The sequence below is a fragment of the Schistocerca gregaria genome, chromosome 8 (assembly GCF_023897955.1).
Source record: "Schistocerca gregaria isolate iqSchGreg1 chromosome 8, iqSchGreg1.2, whole genome shotgun sequence".
NCBI lineage: Eukaryota > Metazoa > Arthropoda > Insecta > Orthoptera > Acrididae > Schistocerca > Schistocerca gregaria.
In genome coordinates this window covers 24,152,688-24,174,308 of record NC_064927.1, presented here as the reverse complement: position 1 = coordinate 24,174,308, position 21,621 = coordinate 24,152,688, and positions in this window count along the sequence as shown.

Below are 21,621 nucleotides of genomic sequence, written 5' to 3'. Positions count from 1 at the left end.
CACAGAAATGGCATCGGGATTGATTACAACAGTCACCATGCGCAATTTCCTCCACGAGCGGTATGTCTGAAACAGTCTACGATTTAATTGTTCCCTGGAAGTCCAGTAGTAGTTTTCGATGCACATCTGGTGGCATTCTGTAATCTGTGGACTATCAGAGTGTTGACGAAACACAGAAATTGCATCGGGATTGAATACAACACTCACCATGAGCACTTTCCTCCATGGGAGCAATGTCTCTAACGGTCTACGCTTTGATCGTTCCCTGGAAGACCAGTAGTACTTTCCGATGCCAATCTGGAGGCGTTCCGTAATTTGTGGACTATCAGAGTGTTGATGAAACACAGAAATTGCTTAGGGGTTGAATACAACAGTCACCATGCGCACTTTCCTCCATGGGAAGTAATGTCTCAAACAGTCTACGCTTTGATCGTTCCCTGGAAGACCAGTAGTAGTTTCCGAAGCACATCTGGTGGCATTCTGTAATCTGTGGACTATCAGAGTGTTGATGAAACACAGAAATAGCATTGGCATTGAATACAACAGTGACTATGAACACTTTCCTCCATGGGAGTAATGTCTAAAACAGTCTACGCTTTGATCGTTCCCTGGAAGACCAGTAGTAGTTTCCGATGCACATCTGGATGCATTCTGTAATCTGTGGACCTTCAAAGTGTAGATGAAACACATAAATTGCATCGGGATTGAATACAACAGTCACCATGCGCACATCCCTCCATGGGAGTAGTGTCTCAAACAGTCTACGCTTTGATCGTTCCCTGGAAGACCAGTAGTGGTTTCCGATGCACATCTGGAGGCATTCTGTAATCTGTGGAGTATCAGGGTGTTGACAAAACACAGAAATTGCATCGGGATTGAATACAACAGTCACCATGCGCACTTTCCTCCACGGGAGTAGTGTCTCAAACAGGCTACGCTTTGATCGTTCCCTGGAAGACCAGTAGTAGTTTCCGATGCACATCTGGAAGCATTCTGCAATCTGTGGACTATCAGAGAGTTGATGAAACACAGAAATTGCATCGGGATTGAATACAACAGTCACCATGCGCACTTTCCTCCATGGGAGTAATGTCTCAAACAGTCTACGCTTCGATCGTTCCCTGGAAGACCAGTAGTAGCTTCCGATGCACATCTGGAGGCATTCTGAAATCTGTGGACTAAATGAGTGTTGATGAAACACAGAAATTGCAATGGGATTGAATACAACAGTCACCATGCGCACTTTCCTCCATGGGAGTAATGTCTCAAACAGTGTACGCTTTGAGTTCCCTGGAAGACCAGTAGTAGTTTCCGATGCACATCTGGAGGCATTATGTAATCTTTTTACTATCAGAAGGTTGATGGAACACAGAAATTGCATCGGGATTAAATACAACAGTCACCATGCGCACTTTCCGCCACGGGTGCAATATCTCAAACAGTCTACGCTTTGATCGTTCCCTGGAAGACCAGTAGTAATTTCCGAAGCACATCAGGAGGCATTCTGTAATCTGTGGACTATCAGAGTGTTGATGAAACAGAGAAATTGCATCGGGATTGAATACAACAGTCACCATGCGCACTTTCCTCCACGGGAGTAGTGTCTCAAAGAGTCTACACTTTGATCGTTCCCTGGAAGACCAGTAGTAGTTTCCGGTGCACGTCTGGTGGCATTCTGTAATCTGTGGACTATCAGAGTGTTGATGAAACACAGAAATTGCATCGGGATTGAATACAACAGTCACCATGCGCAATTTTTTCCACGGGAGGTATGCCTCAAACAATCTACGCTTTGATCGTTCCCTGGAAGACGAGTAGTTGTTTCCGATGCACATCTGGTGGCAGTCTGTAATTTGTGGAGCGTCAGAGTGTTGATGAAACACAGAAATTGCCTCTGCATTGAATACAACAGTCACCATGCGCAGTTTCCTCCACGGGAGTAATGTCTCAAACAGTCTACGCTTTGATCGTTCCCTGGAAGACCAGTAGTGGTTTCCGATGCACATCTGGAGGCATTCTGTTATCTGTGGACTATCAGAGTGTTGATGAAACACAGAAATTGCATCGGGATTGAGTACAACAGTCACCATGCGCACTTTCCTTCATGGGAGTAATGTCTCAAACACTCTACGCTTTGATCGTTCCCTGGAAGACCAGTAGTAGTTTCCGACGCACATCTGGAGGCATTCTTTAATCTGTGGACTATCAGAGTGTTGATGAAACACAGAAATTGCATCGGGATTGAATACAACAGTCACGATGCGCACTTTCCTTCATGGGAATAATGTCTCTAAAAGTCTACGCTTTGATCATTCCCTGGAAGACCAGTAGTAGTTTCCGATGCACATCTGGGGCTATTCTGTAATCTGTGGACCATCAGAGTGTTCATGAAACACAGAAATTGCATCGGGATTGAATACAACAGTCACCATGCGCACTTTCCTTCATGGGAGTAATGTCTCAAACAGTCTACGATTTGAACGTTCCCTGGGATATCAGTAGTAGTTTCCGATGAACATCTGGAGGCATTCTGTAATCTGTGGAGTATCAGAGTGTTCATGAAACACAGAAATGGCATCGGGATTGATTACAACAGTCACCATGCGCAATTTCCTCCACGAGCGGTATGTCTGAAACAGTCTACGATTTAATTGTTCCCTGGAAGTCCAGTAGTAGTTTTCGATGCACATCTGGTGGCATTCTGTAATCTGTGGACTATCAGAGTGTTGATGAAACACAGAAATTGCATCGGGATTGAATACAACACTCACCATGAGCACTTTCCTCCATGGGAGCAATGTCTCTAACGGTCTACGCTTTGATCGTTCCCTGGAAGACCAGTAGTACTTTCCGATGCCAATCTGGAGGCGTTCCGTAATTTGTGGACTATCAGAGTGTTGATGAAACACAGAAATTGCTTAGGGGTTGAATACAACAGTCACCATGCGCACTTTCCTCCATGGGAAGTAATGTCTCAAACAGTCTACGCTTTGATCGTTCCCTGGAAGACCAGTAGTAGTTTCCGAAGCTCATCTGGTGGCATTCTGTAATCTGTGGACTATCAGAGTGTTGATGAAACACAGAAATAGCATTGGCATTGAATACAACAGTCACTATGAACACTTTCCTCCATGGGAGTAATGTCTAAAACAGTCTACGCTTTGATCGTTCCCTGGAAGACCAGTAGTAGTTTCCGATGCACATCTGGATGCATTCTGTAATCTGTGGACCTTCAAAGTGTAGATGAAACACAGAAATTGCATCGGGATTGAATACAACAGTCACCATGCGCACTTCCCTCCATGGGAGTAGTGTCTCAAACAGTCTACGCGTTGATCGTTCCCTGGAAGACCAGTAGTAGTTTCCGATGCACATCTGGAGGCATTCTGTAATCTGTGGAGTATCAGGGTGTTGACAAAACACAGAAATTGCATCGGGATTGAATACAACAGTCACCATGCGCACTTTCCTCCACGGGAGTAGTGTCTCAAACAGGCTACGCTTTGATCGTTCCCTGGAAGACCAGTAGTAGTTTCCGATGCACATCTGGAAGCATTCTGCAATCTGTGGACTATCAGAGAGTTGATGAAACACAGAAATTGCATCGGGATTGAATACAACAGTCACCATGCGCACTTTCCTCCATGGGAGTAATGTCTCAAACAGTCTACGCTGCCATCGTTCCCTGGAAGACCAGTAGTAGTTTCCGATGCACATCTGGAGGCATTCTGAAATCTGTGGACTAAATGAGTGTTGATGAAACACAGAAATTGCAATGGGATTGAATACAACAGTCACCATGCGCACTTTCCTCCATAGGAGTAATGTCTCTAAAAGTCTACGCTTTGATCATTCCCTGGAAGACCAGTAGTAGTTTCCGATGCACATCTGGGGCTATTCTGTAATCTGTGGACCATCAGAGTGTTCATGAAGTACAGAAATTGCATCGAAGTTGATTACAACAGTCACCATGCGCACTTTCCTCCACGAGAGGTATGTCTCAAACAGTCTACGATTTGATCGTTCCCTGGAAGGCCAGTAGTAGTTTCCGATGCAGATCTGGAGGCATTCCGTAATCTGTGGAGTATCAGAGTGTTGATGAAACACAGAAATTGCATCGGGATTGAATACAACAGTCACCATGCGCACTTTCCTCCATGGGAGTAAATCTCAAAGGGTCTACATTTTGATCGTTCCCTGGAAGACCAGTAGAAGTTTCCGATGCACATCTGGTGGCATTCTGTAATCTGTGGACTATCAGAGTGTTGATAAAACACAGAAATTGCATCGGGATTGAATACAACAGTCACCATGCGCACTTTCCTCCATGGGGGTAAATCTCAAACAGTCTACACTTTGATCGTTCCCTGGAAGACCAGTAGTAGTTTCCGATGCACATCTGGTGGCATTCTGTAATCTGTGGACTATCAGAGAGTTGATGAAACACAGAAATTGCCTCGGGATTGAATACAACAGTCACCATGCGCACTTTCCTCCACGGGAGCAATGTCTCAAACAGTCTACGCTTTGATCGTTCCCTGGAAGACCAGTAGTGGTTTCCAATGCACATCTGGAGGCATTCTGTAATCTGTGGACTATCAGAGTGTTGATGAAACACAGAAATTGCGTCGGGATTGAATACAAGTCACCATGCGCACTTTCCTTCATGGGAGTAATGTCTCAAACACTCTACGCTTTGATCGTTCCCTGGAAGACCAGTAGTAGTTTCCGATGAACATATGGAGGCATTCTGTAATCTGTGGAGTATCAGAGAGATGATGAAACATAGAAATTGCATCGGGATTGAATACAACAGTCACCATGCGCACTTTCCTTCATTGAAGTATTGTCTCAAACACTCTACGCTTTGATCGTTACCTGGAAGACCAGTAGTAGTTTCCGACGCACATCTGGAGGCATTCTGTAATCTGTGGTCTATCAGAGTGTTGATGGGACACAGAAATTGAATCGGGATTGAATACAACAGTCACGATGCGCACTTTCCTCCATGGGAGTAATGTCTCAAACAGTCTACGATTTGATCGTTTCCTGGAAGACCAGTAGTAGTTTCCGATGCACATCTTCAGGCATTCTGTAATCTGTGGAGTATCAGAGTGTTGATGAAACACAGAAATTGCATCGGGATTGAATACAACAGTCACCATGCGCACTTTCCTCCACGGGAATAGTGTCTCAAACAGTCTACGCTTTGATCGTTCCCTGGAAGACCAGTAGTAATTTCCGATGCACATCTGGAAGAATTCTGCAATCTGTGGACTATCAGAGTGTTGATGAAACACAGAAATTGCATCGGGATTGAATACAACAGTCACCATGCGCACTTTCCTCCACGGGAGGTATGCCTCAAACAATCTACGATTTGATCGTTCCCTGGAAGACGAGTAGTTGTTTCCGATGCACATCTGGTGGCATTCTGTAATCTGTGGAGCGTCAGAGTGTTGATGAAACACAGAAATTGCATCGTGATTGAATTTAACAGTCACCATGCCCACTTTTGTCCACGGGAGTAATGTCTCAAACTGTCTACGCTTTGATCGTTCCCTGGAAGACCAGTAGTAGTTTCCGATGCACATCTGGATGCATTCTGTAATCTGTGGACCTTCAAAGTGTTGATGAAACACAGAAATTGCATCGGGATTGAATACAACAGTCACCATGCTCACTTTCCTCCATGTTACTAATGTCTCAAACAGTCTACGCTTTGATCGTTCCCTGGAAGACCAGTGGTAGATTCCGATTCACATCTGGAGGCATTCTGTAATCTGTGGACTATCAGGGTGTTGATGAAACACAGTGCATTGCATCGGGATTGAATACAACAGTCGCCATGCGCACTTTCCTAAATGGGAGTAATGTCTCAAACAGTCTACGCTTTGATCGTTCCCTTGAAGACCAGTAGTAGTTTCCGATGCACATCTGGTGGCATTCTGTAATCTGTGGACTATCAGAGCGTTGATGAAACACAGAAATTGCCTCTGCATTGAATACAACAGTCACCATGCGCACTTTCCTCCACGGGAGTAATGTCTCAAACAGTCTACGCTTTGATCGTTCCCTGGAAGACCAGTAGTAGTTTCCGATGCACATCTGGATGCATTCTGTAATCTGTGGACCTTCAAAGTGTAGATGAAACACAGAAATTGCATCGGGATTGAATACAACAGTCACCATGCGCACTTCCCTCCATGGGAGTAGTGTCTCAAACAGTCTACGCTTTGATCGTTCCCTGGAAGACCAGTAGTAGTTTCCGATGCACATCTGGAGGCATTCTGTAATCTGTGGAGTATCAGGGTGTTGACAAAACACAGAAATTGCATCGGGATTGAATACAACAGTCACCATGCGCACTTTCCTCCACGGGAGTAGTGTCTCAAACAGGCTACGCTTTGATCGTTCCCTGGAAGACCAGTAGTAGTTTCCGATGCACATCTGGAAGCATTCTGCAATCTGTGGACTATCACAGAGTTGATGAAACACAGAAATTGCATCGGGATTGAATACAACAGTCACCATGCGCACTTTCCTCCATGGGAGTAATGTCTCAAACAGTCTACGCTGCGATCGTTCCCTGGAAGACCAGTAGTAGTTTCCGATGCACATCTGGAGGCATTCTGAAATCTGTGGACTAAATGAGTGTTGATGAAACACAGAAATTGCAATGGGATTGAATACAACAGTCACCATGCGCACTTTCCTCCATAGGAGTAATGTCTCTAAAAGTCTACGCTTTGATCATTCCCTGGAAGACCAGTAGTAGTTTCCGATGCACATCTGGGGCTATTCTGTAATCTGTGGACCATCAGAGTGTTCATGAAATACAGAAATTGCATCGAAGTTGATTACAACAGTCACCATGCGCACTTTCCTCCACGAGAGGTATGTCTCAAACAGTCTATGATTTGATCGTTCCCTGGAAGGCCAGTAGTAGTTTCCGATGCACATCTGGAGGCATTCCGTAATCTGTGGAGTATCAGAGTGTTGATGAAACACAGAAATTGCATCGGGATTGAATACAACAGTCACCATGCGCACTTTCCTCCATGGGAGTAAATCTCAAAGGGTCTACATTTTGATCGTTCCCTGGAAGACCAGTAGAAGTTTCCGATGCACATCTGGTGGCATTCTGTAATCTGTGGACTATCAGAGTGTTGATAAAACACAGAAATTGCATCGGGATTGAATACAACAGTCACCATGCGCACTTTCCTCCATGGGGGTAAATCTCAAACAGTCTACACTTTGATCGTTCCCTGGAAGACCAGTAGTAGTTTCCGATGCACATCTGGTGGCATTCTGTAATCTGTGGACTATCAGAGAGTTGATGAAACACAGAAATTGCCTCGGGATTGAATACAACAGTCACCATGCGCACTTTCCTCCACGGGAGCAATGTCTCAAACAGTCTACGCTTTGATCGTTCCCTGGAAGTCCAGTAGTGGTTTCCAATGCACATCTGGAGGCATTCTGTAATCTGTGGACTATCAGAGTGTTGATGAAACACAGAAATTGCGTCGGGATTGAATACAAGTCACCATGCGCACTTTCCTTCATGGGAGTAATGTCTCAAACACTCTACGCTTTGATCGTTCCCTGGAAGACCAGTAGTAGTTTCCGATGAACATATGGAGGCATTCTGTAATCTGTGGAGTATCAGAGAGATGATGAAACATAGAAATTGCATCGGGATTGAAGACAACAGTCACCATGCGCACTTTCCTTCATTGAAGTATTGTCTCAAACACTCTACGCTTTGATCGTTACCTGGAAGACCAGTAGTAGTTTCCGACGCACATCTGGAGGCATTCTGTAATCTGTGGTCTATCAGAGTGTTGATGGAACACAGAAATTGAATCGGGATTGAATACAACAGTCACGATGCGCACTTTCCTCCATGGGAGTAATGTCTCAAACAGTCTACGATTTGATCGTTTCCTGGAAGACCAGTAGTAGTTTCCGATGCACATCTTCAGGCATTCTGTAATCTGTGGAGTATCAGAGTGTTGATGAAACACAGAAATTGCATCGGGATTGAATACAACAGTCACCATGCGCACTTTCCTCCACGGGAGTAGTGTCTCAAACAGTCGACGCTTTGATCGTTCCCTGGAAGACCAGTAGTAATTTCCGATGCACATCTGGAAGCATTCTGCAATCTGTGGACTATCAGAGTGTTGATGAAACACAGAAATTGCATCGGGATTGAATACAACAGTCACCATGCGCACTTTCCTCCACGGGAGGTATGCCTCAAACAATCTACGATTTGATCGTTCCCTGGAAGACGAGTAGTTGTTTCCGATGCACATCTGGTGGCATTCTGTAATCTGTGGAGCGTCAGAGTGTTGATGAAACACAGAAATTGCATCGTGATTGAATTTAACAGTCACCATGCCCACTTTTGTCCACGGGAGTAATGTCTCAAACTGTCTACGCTTTGATCGTTCCCTGGAAGACCAGTAGTAGTTTCCGATGCACATCTGGATGCATTCTGTAATCTGTGGACCTTCAAAGTGTTGATGAAACACAGAAATTGCATCGGGATTGAATACAACAGTCACCAGGCTCACTTTCCTCCATGTTACTAATGTCTCAAACAGTCTACGCTTTGATCGTTCCCTGGAAGACCAGTGGTAGATTCCGATTCACATCTGGAGGCATTCTGTAATCTGTGGACTATCAGGGTGTTGATGAAACACAGTGCATTGCATCGGGATTGAATACAACAGTCGCCATGCGCACTTTCCTAAATGGGAGTAATGTCTCAAACAGTCTACGCTTTGATCGTTCCCTTGAAGACCAGTAGTAGTTTCCGATGCACATCTGGTGGCATTCTGTAATCTGTGGACTATCAGAGCGTTGATGAAACACAGAAATTGCCTCTGCATTGAATACAACAGTCACCATGCGCACTTTCCTCCACGGGAGTAATGTCTCAAACAGTCTACGCTTTGATCGTTCCCTGGAAGACCAGTAGTGGTTTCCGATGCACATCTGGAGGCATTCTGTTATCTGTGGACTATCAGAGTGTTGATGAAACACAGAAATTGCATCGGGATTGAATACAACAGTCACCATGCGCACTTTCCTTCATGGGAGTAATGTCTCAAACACTCTACGCTTTGATCGTTCCCTGGAAGACCAGTAGTAGTTTCCGACGCACATCTGTAGGCATTCTTTAATCTGTGGACTATCAGAGTGTTGATGAAACACAGAAATTGCATCGGGATTGAATACAACAGTCACGATGCGCACTTTCCTTCATGGGAATAATGTCTCAAACACTCTACGCTTTGATCGTACCCTGGAAGACGAGTAGTAGTTTCCGATGCACATCTGGAGGCATTCTGTAATCTGTGGACTATCAGAGTGTTGATGAAACAAAGAAATTGCATCGGGATTGAATACATCAGTCACCATGCGCACTTTCCTCCATAGGAGTAATGTCTCTAAAAGTCTACGCTTTGATCATTCCCTGGAAGACCAGTAGTAGTTTCCGATGCACATCTGGGGCTATTCTGTAATCTGTGGACCATCAGACTGTTCATGAAACACAGAAATTGCATCGGGATTGATTACAACAGTCACCATGCGCACTTTCCTCCACGAGAGGTATGTCTCAAACAGTCTACGATTTGATCGTTCCCTGGAATGCCAGTAGTAGTTTCCGATGCACATCTGGAGGCATTCCGTAATCTGTGGAGTATCAGAGTGTTGATGAAACACAGAAATTGCATCGGGATTGAATACAACAGTCACCATGCGCACTTTCCTCCATGGGAGTAAATCTCAAAGGGTCTACATTTTGATCGTTCCCTGGAAGACCAGTAGTGGTTTCCAATGCACATCTGGAGGCATTCTGTAATCTGTGGACTATCAGAGTGTTGATGAAACACAGAAATTGCATCGGGATTGAATACAAGTCACCATGCGCACTTTCCTTCATGGGAGTAATGTCTCAAACACTCTACGCTTTGATCGTTCCCTGGAAGACCAGTAGTAGTTTCCGATGAACATATGGATTCATTCTGTAATCTGTGGACTATCAGAGTGTTGATGAAACACAGAAATTGCATCGGGATTGAATACAACAGTCACCATGCGCACTTTCCTCCACGAGAGGTATGCCTCAAACAATCTACGCTTTGATCGTTCCCTGGAAGACGAGTAGTTGTTTCCGATGCACATCTGGTGGCATTCTGTAATCTGTGGAGCGTCAGAGTGTTGATGAAACACAGAAATTGCATCGTGATTGAATTTAACAGTCACCATGCCCACTTTCGTCCACGGGAGTAATGTCTCAAACTGTCTACGCTTTGATCGTTCCCTGGAAGACCAGTAGTAGTTTCCGATGCACATCTGGATGCATTCTGTAATCTGTGGACCTTCAAAGTGTTGATGAAACACAGAAATTGCATCGGGATTGAATACAACAGTCACCATGCGCACTTTCCTCCATGTTACTAATGTCTCAAACAGTCTACGCTTTGATCGTTCCCTGGAAGACCAGTGGTAGATTCCGATTCACATCTGGAGGCATTCTGTAATCTGTGGACTATCAGGGTGTTGATGAAACACAGTGCATTGCAACGGGATTGAATACAACAGTCGCCATGCGCACTTTCCTCCATGGGAGTAATGTCTCAAACAGTCTACGCTTTGATCGTTCCCTTGAAGACCAGTAGTAGTTTCCGATGCACATCTGGTGGCATTCTGTAATCTGTGGACTATCAGAGCGTTGATGAAACACAGAAATTGCCTCTGCATTGAATACAACAGTCACCATGCGCACTTTCCTCCACGGGAGTAATGTCTCAAACAGTCTACGATTTCATCGTTCCCTGGAAGACCAGTAGTGGTTTCCGATGCACATCCGGAGGCATTCTGTTATCTGTGGACTATCAGAGTGTTGATGAAACACAGAAATTGCATCGGGATTGAATACAACAGTCACCATGCGCACTTTCCTCCACGAGAGGTATGCCTCAAACAATCTACGCTTTGATCGTTCCCTGGAAGACGAGTAGTTGTTTCCGATGCACATCTGGTGGCATTCTGTAATCTGTGGAGCGTCAGAGTGTTGATGAAACACAGAAATTGCATCGTGATTGAATTTAACAGTCACCATGCCCACTTTCGTCCACGGGAGTAATGTCTCAAACTGTCTACGCTTTGATCGTTCCCTGGAAGACCAGTAGTAGTTTCCGATGCACATCTGGATGCATTCTGTAATCTGTGGACCTTCAAAGTGTTGATGAAACACAGAAATTGCATCGGGATTGAATACAACAGTCACCATGCGCACTTTCCTCCATGTTACTAATGTCTCAAACAGTCTACGCTTTGATCGTTCCCTGGAAGACCAGTGGTAGATTCCGATTCACATCTGGAGGCATTCTGTAATCTGTGGACTATCAGGGTGTTGATGAAACACAGTGCATTGCAACGGGATTGAATACAACAGTCACCATGCGCACCTTCCTTCATGGGAGTAATGTCTCTAAAAGTCTACGCTTTGATCATTCCCTGGAAGACCAGTAGTAGTTTCCGATGCACATCTGGGGCTATTCTGTAATCTGTGGACCATCAGAGTGTTCATGAAACACAGAAATTGCATCGGGATTGATTACAACAGTCACCATGCGCACTTTCCTCCACGAGAGGTATGTCTCAAACAGTCTACGATTTGATCGTTCCCTGGAAGGCCAGTAGTAGTTTCCGATGCACATCTGGAGGCATTCCGTAATCTGTGGAGTATCAGAGTGTTGATGAAACACAGAAATTGCATCGGGATTGAATACAACAGTCACCATGAGCACTTTCCTCCATGGGGGTAAATCTCAAACAGTCTACACTTTGATCGTTCCCTGGAGGACCAGTAGTAGTTTCCGATGCACATCTGGTGGCATTCTGTAATCTGTGAACTATCAGAGAGTTGATGAAACACAGAAATTGCCTCGGGATTGAATACAACAGTCACCATGCGCACTTTCCTCCACGGGAGTAATGTCTCAAACAGTCTACGCTTTGATCGTTCCCTGGAAGACCAGTAGTGGTTTCCAATGCACATCTGGAGGAATTCTGTAATCTGTGGACTATCAGAGTGTTGATGAAACACAGAAATTGCATCGGGATTGAATACAAGTCACCATGCGCACTTTCCTTCATGGGAGTAATGTCTCAAACACTCTACGCTTTGATCGTTCCCTGGAAGACCAGTAGTAGTTTCCGATGAACATATGGAGGCATTCTGTAATCTGTGGACTATCAGAGTGTTGATGAAACACAGAAATTGCATCGGGATTGAATACAACAGTCACCATGCGCACTCTCCTTCATTGAAGTATTGTCTCAAACACTCTACGCTTTGATCGTTCCCTGGAAGACCAGTAGTAGTTTCCGACGCACATCTGGAGGCATTGTGTAATCTGTGGTCTATCAGAGTGTTGATGGAACACAGAAATTGAATCGGGATTGAATACAACAGTCACCATGCGCAGTTTCCTCCATGGGAGTAATGTCTCAAACAGTCTACGATTTGATCGTTTCCTGGAAGACCAGTAGTAGTTTCCGATGCACATCTTCAGGCATTCTGTAATCTGTGGAGTATCAGAGTGTTGATGAAACACAGAAATTGCCTCGGGATTGAATACAACATTCACCATGCGAACTTTGCTCCATGGGAGTAATTCCCAAGCAGTCTACGCTTTGATCGTTCCCTGGAAGACCAGTAGTAGTTTCCGATGCACATCTGGAGGCATTCTGTAATCTGTGGAGTATCAGGGTGTTGACAAAACACAGAAATTGCATCGGGATTGAATACAACAGTCACCATGCGCACTTTCCTCCACGGGAGTAGTGTCTCAAACAGTGTACGCTTTGAGTTCCCTGGAGGACCAGTAGTAGTTTCCGATGCACATCTGGAGGCATTATGTAATCTTTTTACTATCAGAGTGTTGATGGAACACAGAAATTGCATCGGGATTAGATACAACAGTCACCATGCGCACTTTCCTCCACGGGTGCAATATCTCAAACAGTCTACGCTTTGATCGTTCCCTGGAAGACCAGTAGTAATTTCCGAAGCACATCAGGAGGCATTCTGTAATCTGTGGACTATCAGAGTGTTGATGAAACACAGAAATTGAATCTGGGTTGAATACAACAGTCACCATGGGCACTTTTCTTCATGGGAGTAATGTCTCCAGCAGTCTACGCTTTGATCGTTCCCTGGAAGACCAGTAGTAGTTTCCGCTGCACGTCTGGTGGCATTCTGTAATCTGTGGACTATCAGAGTGTTGATGAAACACAGAAATTGCATCGGGATTGAATACAACAGTCACCATGCGCACTTTCCTCCACGGGAGGTATGCCTCAAACAATCTACGCTTTGATCGTTCCCTGGAAGACGAGTAGTTGTTTCCGATGCACATCTGGTGGCATTCTGTAATCTGTGGAGCGTCAGAGTGTTGATGAAACACAGAAATTGCATCGTGATTGAATTTAACAGTCACCATGCCCACTTTCGTCCACGGGAGTAATGTCTCAAACTGTCTACGCTTTGATCGTTCCCTGGAAGACCAGTAGTAGTTTCCGATGCACATCTGGATGCATTCTGTAATCTGTGGACCTTCAAAGTGTTGATGAAACACAGAAATTGCATCGGGATTGAATACAACAGTCACCATGCTCACTTTCCTCCATGTTACTAATGTCTCAAACAGTCTACGCTTTGATCGTTCCCTGGAAGACTAGTGGTAGTTTCCGATTCACATCTGGAGGCATTCTGTAATCTGTGGACTATCAGGGTGTTGATGAAACACAGTGCATTGCATCGGGATTGAATACAACAGTCGCCATGCGCACTTTCCTCCATGGGGGCAAAATCTCAAACAGTCTACACTTTGATCGTTCCCTGGAGGACCAGTAGTAGTTTCCGAAGCACATCAGGAGGCATTCTGTAATCTGTGGACTATCAGAGTGTTGATGAAACACAGAAATTGAATCTGGGTTGAATACAACAGTCACCATGGGCACTTTTCTTCATGGGAGTAATGTCTCCAGCAGTCTACGCTTTGATCGTTCCCTGGAAGACCAGTAGTAGTTTCCGCTGCACGTCTGGTGGCATTCTGTAATCTGTGGACTATCAGAGTGTTGATGAAACACAGAAATTGCATCGGGATTGAATACAACAGTCACCATGCGCACTTTCCTCCACGGGAGGTATGCCTCAAACAATCTACGCTTTGATCGTTCCCTGGAAGACGAGTAGTTGTTTCCGATGCACATCTGGTGGCATTCTGTAATCTGTGGAGCGTCAGAGTGTTGATGAAACACAGAAATTGCATCGTGATTGAATTTAACAGTCACCATGCCCACTTTCGTCCACGGGAGTAATGTCTCAAACTGTCTACGCTTTGATCGTTCCCTGGAAGACCAGTAGTAGTTTCCGATGCACATCTGGATGCATTCTGTAATCTGTGGACCTTCAAAGTGTTGATGAAACACAGAAATTGCATCGGGATTGAATACAACAGTCACCATGCTCACTTTCCTCCATGTTACTAATGTCTCAAACAGTCTACGCTTTGATCGTTCCCTGGAAGACTAGTGGTAGTTTCCGATTCACATCTGGTGGCATTCTGTAATCTGTGAACTATCAGAGAGTTGATGAAACACAGAAATTGCCTCGGGATTGAATACAACAGTCACCATGCGCACTTTCCTCCACGGGAGTAATGTCTCAAACAGTCTACGCTTTGATCGTTCCCTGGAAGACCAGTAGTGGTTTCCAATGCACATCTGGAGGCATTCTGTAATCTGTGGACTATCAGAGTGTTGATGAAACACAGAAATTGCATCGGGATTAAATACAAGTCACCATGCGCACTTTCCTTCATGGGAGTAATGTCTCAAACACTCTACGCTTTGATCGTTCCCTGGAAGACCAGTAGTAGTTTCCGATGCACATCTGGTGGCATTCTGTAATCTGTGGACTATCGGAGTGTTGATAAAACACAGAAATTGCATCGGGATTGAATACAACAGTCACCATGCGCACTTTCCTCCATGGGGGTAAATCTCAAACAGTCTACACATTGATCGTTCCCTGGAGGACCAGTAGTAGTTTCCGATGCACATCTGGTGGCATTCTGTAATCTGTGAACTATCAGAGAGTTGATGAAACACAGAAATTGCCTCGGGATTGAATACAACAGTCACCATGCGCACTTTCCTCCACGGGAGTAATGTCTCAAACAGTCTACGCTTTGATCGTTCCCTGGAAGACCAGTAGTGGTTTCCAATGCACATCTGGAGGCATTCTGTAATCTGTGGACTATCAGAGTGTTGATGAAACACAGAAATTGCATCGGGATTGAATACAAGTCACCATGCGCACTTTCCTTCATGGGAGTAATGTCTCAAACACTCTACGCTTTGATCGTTCCCTGGAAGACCAGTAGTAGTTTCCGATGAACATATGGAGGCATTCTGTAATCTGTGGACTATCAGAGTGTTGATGAAACAAAGAAATTGCATCGGGATTGAATACAACAGTCACCATGCGCACTTTCCTTCATTGAAGTATTGTCTCAAACACTCTACGCTTTGATCGTTCCCTGGAAGACCAGTAGTAGTTTCCGACTCACATCTGGAGGCATTCTGTAATCTGTGGTCTATCAGAGTGTTGATGGAACACAGAAATTGAATCGGGATTGAATACAACAGTCACCATGCGCACTTTCCTCCATGGGAGTAATGTCTCAAACAGTCTACGATTTGATCGTTTCCTGGAAGACCAGTAGTAGTTTCCGATGCACATCTTCAGGCATTCTGTAATCTGTGGAGTATCAGAGTGTTGATGAAACACAGAAATTGCCTCGGGATTGAATACAACATTCACCATGCGAACTTTGCTCCATGGGAGTAATTCCCAAGCAGTCTACGCTTTGATCGTTCCCTGGAAGACCAGTAGTAGTTTCCGATGCACATCTGGAGGCATTCTGTAATCTGTGGAGTATCAGGGTGTTGACAAAACACAGAAATTGCATCGGGATTGAATACAACAGTCACCATGCGCACTTTCCTCCACGGGAGTAGTGTCTCAAACAGTCTACGCTTTGATCGTTCCCTGGAAGACCAGTAGTAGTTTCCGATGCACATCTGGAAGCATTCTGCAATCTGTGGACTATCAGAGTGTTGATGAAACACAGAAATTGCATCGGGATTGAATACAACAGTCACCATGCGCACTTTCCTCCATGGGAGTAATGTCTCAAACAGTCTAGCTTCGATCGTTCCCTGGAAGACCAGTAGTAGTTTCCGATGCACATCTGGAGGCATTCTGAAATCTGTGGACTAAATGAGTGTTGATGAAACACAGAAATTGCAATGGGATTGAATACAACAGTCACCATGCGCACTTTCCTCCATGGGAGTAATGTCTCAAACAGTGTACGCTTTGACTTCCCTGGAGGACCAGTAGTAGTTTCCGATGCACATATGGAGGCATTATGTAATCTTTTTACTATCAGAGTGTTGATGGAACACAGAAATTGCATCCGGATTAAATACAACAGTCAGCATGCGCACTTTCCTCCACGGGTGCAATATCTCAAACGGTCTACGCTTTGATCGTTCCCTGGAAGACCAGTAGTAATTTCCGAAGCACATCAGGAGGCATTCTGTAATCTGTGGACTATCAGAGTGTTGATGAAACACAGAAATTGAATCTGGGTTGAATACAACAGTCACCATGGGCACTTTTCTTCATGGGAGTAATGTCTCCAGCAGTCTACGCTTTGATCGTTCCCTGGAAGACCAGTAGTAGTTTCAGCTGCACGTCTGGTGGCATTCTGTAATCTGTGGACTATCAGAGTGTTGATGAAACACAGAAATTGCATCGGGATTGAGTACAACAGTCACCATGCGCACTTTCCTCCACGGGAGGTATGCCTCAAACAATCTACGCTTTGATCGTTCCCTGGAAGACGAGTAGATGTTTCCGATGCACATCTGGTGGCATTCTGTAATCTGTGGAGCGTCAGAGTGTTGATGAAACACAGAAATTGCATCGTGATTGAATTTAACAGTCACCATGCCCACTTTCGTCCACGGGAGTAATGTCTCAAACTGTCTACGCTTTGATCGTTCCCTGGAAGACCAGTAGTAGTTTCCGATGCACATCTGGATGCATTCTGTAATCTGTGGACCTTCAAAGTGTTGATGAAAGACAGAAATTGCACCGGGATTGAATACAATAGTCACCATGCTCACTTTCCTCCATGTTACTAATGTCTCAAACCGTCTACGCTTTGATCGTTCCCTGGAAGACTAGTGGTAGTTTCCGATTCACATCTGGAGGCATTCTGTAATCTGTGGACTATCAGGGTGTTGATGAAACACAGTGCATTGCATCGGGATTGAATACAACAGTCGCCATGCGCACTTTCCTCCATGGGAGTAATGTCTCAAACAGTCTACGCTTTGATCGTTCCCTTGAAGACCAGTAGTAGTTTCCGATGCACACCTGGTGGCATTCTGTAATCTGTGGACTATCAGAGCGTTGATGAAACACAGAAATTGCCTCTGCATTGAATACAACAGTCACCATGCGCACTTTCCTCCACAGGAGTAATGTCTCAAACAGTCTACGCTTTGATCGTTCCCTGGAAGACCAGTAGTGGTTTCCGATGCACATCTGGAGCCATTCTGTTATCTGTGGACTATCAGAGTGTTGATGAACCACAGAAATTGCATCGGGATTGAATACAACAGTCACCATGCGCACTTTCCTTCATGGGAATAATGTCTCAAACAATCTACGCTTTGATCGTTCCCTGGAAGACCAGTAGTAGTTTCCGACGCACATCTGGAGGCATTCTTTAATCTGCGGACTATCAGAGTGTTGATGAAACACAGAAATTGCATCGGGATTGAATACAACAGTCACATGCGCACTTTCCTTCATGGGAATAATGTCTCAAACACTCTACGCTTTGATCGTTCCCTGGAAGACGAGTAGTAGTTACCGATGCACATCTGGAGGCATTCTGTAATCTGTGGACTATCAGAGTGTTGATGAAACAAAGAAATTGCATCGGGATTGAATACATCAGTCACCATGCGCACTTTCCTCCATAGGAGTAATGTTTCTAAAAGTCTACGCTTTGATCATTCCCTGGAAGACCAGTAGCAGTTTCCGATGCACATCTGGGGCTATTCTGTAATCTGTGGACTATCAGAGTGTTCATGAAACACAGAAATTGCATCAGGATTGAATACAACAGTCACCATGCGCACTTCCCTCCATGAGAGTAGTGTCTCAAACAGTCTACGCTTTGATCGTTCCCTGGAAGACCTGTAGTAGTTTCCGATGCACATCTGGAGGCATTCTGTAATCTGTGGAGTATCAGGGCGTTGACAAAACACAGAAATTGCATCGGGATTGAATACAACAGTCACCATGAACACTTTCCTCCACGGGAGTAGTGTCTCAAACAGTCTACGCTTTGATCGTTCCCTGGAAAACCAGTAGTAGTTTCCGATGCACATCTGGAAGCATTCTGCAATCTGTGGACTATCAGAGTGTTGATGAAACACAGAAATTGCATCGGGATTGAATATAACAGTCACCATGCGCACTTTCCTCCGCGGGAGTAATGTCTCAAACAGTCTACGCTTCGATCGTTCCTTGGAAGACCAGTAGTAGTTTCCGATGCACATCTGGAGGCATTCTGAAATCTGTGGACTAAATGAGTGTTGATGAAACACAGAAATTGCAATGGGATTGAATACAACAGTCACCATGCGCACTTTCCTCCATGGGAGTAATGTCTCAAACAGTCTACGCTTTGAGTTCCCTGGAAGACCAGTAGTAGTTTCCGATGCACATCTGGAGGCATTATGTAATCTTTTTACTATCAGAGTGTTGATGGAACACAGAAATTGCATCGGGATTGAATACAACAGTCACCATGCGCACTTTCCTCCACGGGTGCAATGTCTCAAACAGTCTACGCTTTGATCGTTCCCTGGAAGACCAGTAGTAATTTCCGAAGCACATCTGGAGGCATTCTGTAATCTGTGGACTATCAGAGTGTTGATGAAACACAGAAATTGAATCGGGGTTGAATACAAAAGTCACCATGGGCACTTTCCTCCACGGGAGTAATGTCTCCAGCAGTCTACGCTTTGATCGTTCCCTGGAAGACCAGTAGTAGTTTCCGCTGCACGTCTGGTGGCATTCTGTAATCTGTGGACTCTCAGAGTGTTGATGAAACACAGAAATTGCATCGGTATTGAATACAACAGTCACCATGCGCACTTTCCTCCACGGGAGGCATGCCTCAAACAGTCTACGCTTTGATCGTTCCCTGGAAGACGAGTAGTTGTTTCCGATGCACATCTGGTGGCATTCTGTAATCTGTGGAGCGTCAGAGTGTTGATTAAACACAGTAATTGCATCGTGATTGAATTTAACAGTCACCATGCCCACTTTCGTCCACGGGAGTAATGTCTCAAACTGTCTACGCTTTGATCGTTCCCTGGAAGACCAGTAGTAGTTTCCGATGCACGTCTGGATGCATTCTGTAATCTGTGGACCTTCAAAGTGTTGATGAAACACAGAAATTGCATCGGGATTGGATACAACAGTTACCATGCGCACTTTCCTCCATGTTACTAATGTCTCAAACAGTCTACGCTTTGATCGTTCCCTGGAAGACCAGTGGTAGATTCCGATTCACATCTGGAGGCATTCTGCAATCTGTGGACTATCAAAGTGTTGATGAAACACAGAAATTGCATCGGGATTGAATACAACAGTCACCATGCGCACTTTCCTCCATGGGAGTAATGTCTCAAACAGTCTAAGTTTTGATCGTTCCCTGGAAGACCAGTAGTGGTTTCAGATGCACATCTGGAGGCATTCTGTAATCTGTGGTCTATCAGAGTGTTGATGAAACACAGAAATTGCATCGGGATTGAATACAACAGTCACCATGCGCACTTTCCTCCATGGGAGTAAATCTCAAACAGTATACACTTTGATCGTTCCCTGGAAGACCAGTAGTAGTTTCCGATGCACATCTTGAGGCATTCTGAAATCTGTGGACTATCAGAGCGTTGATGAAACACAGAAATTGCATCGGGATTGAATACAACAGTCACCATGCGCACTTTCCTCCACGGGAGTAATGTCTCAAACAGTCTACGCTTTGATCGTTCCCTGGAAGACCAGTAGTGGTTTCCGATGCACATCTGGAGGCATTCTGTAATCCGTGGACTATCAGAGTGTTGATGAAACACAGAAATTGCATCGGGATTGAATACAACCGTCACCATGCGCACTTTTCTTCATGGGAGTAATGTCTCAAACACTCTACGCTTTGATCGTTCCCTGGAAGACCAGTAGTAGTTTCCGATGGACATATGGAGGCATTCTGTAATCTGTGGACTATCAGAGTGTTGATGAAACACAGAAATTGCATCGGGATTGAACACAACAGTCACCATGCGCACTTTCCTTCATTGAAGTATTGTCTCAAACACTCTACGCTTTGATCGTTCCCTGGAAGACCAGTAGTAGTTTCCGACGCACATCTGGAGGCATTCTGTAATCTGTGGTCTATCAGAGTGTTGATGGAACACAGAAATTGATTCGGGATTGAATACAACAGTCACCATTCGCACTTTCCTCCATGGGAGTAATGTCTCAAACAGTCTACGATTTGATCGTTTCCTGGAAGACCAGTAGTAGTTTCCGATGCACAACTTGAGGCATTCTGTAATCTGTGGAGTATCAGAGAGTTATTGAAACACAGAAATTGCCTCGGGATTGAATACAACAGTCACCATGCCAACTTTCCTTCATGGGAGTAATGTCTCAAACAGTCTACGATTTGAACGTTCCCTGGAATATCAGTAGTAGTTTCCGATGAACATCTGGAGGCATTCTGTAATCTGTGGAGTATCAGAGTGTTCATGAAACACAGAAATGGCATCGGGATTTATTACAACAGTCACCATGCGCAATTTCCTCCACGAGAGGTATGTCTCAAACAGTCTACGATTTAATCGTTCCCTGGAAGACCAGTAGTAGTTTTCGATGCACATCTGGTGGCATTCTGTAATCTGTTTACTATCAGAGTGTTGATGAAACACAGAAATTGCATCGGGATTGAATACAACACTCACCATGAGCACTTTCCTCCATGGGAGCAATGTCTCTAACGGTCTACGCTTTGATCGTTCCCTGGAAGACCAGTAGTACTTTCCGATGCCAATCTGGAGACTTTCCGTAATTTGTGGACTATCAGAGTGTTGATGAAACACAGAAATTGTTTAGGGGTTGAATACAACAGTCACCATGCGCACTTTCCTCCATGGGAAGTAATGTCTCAAACAGTCTACGCTTTGATCGTTCCCTGGAAGACCAGTAGTAGTTTCCGAAGCACATCTGGTGGCATTCTGTAATCTGTGGACTATCAGAGTGTTCATGAAACACAGAAATAGCATTGGCATTGAATACAACAGTCACTATGAAAACTTTCCTCCATGGGAGTAATGTCTCAAACAGTCTACGATTTGATCGTTCCCTGG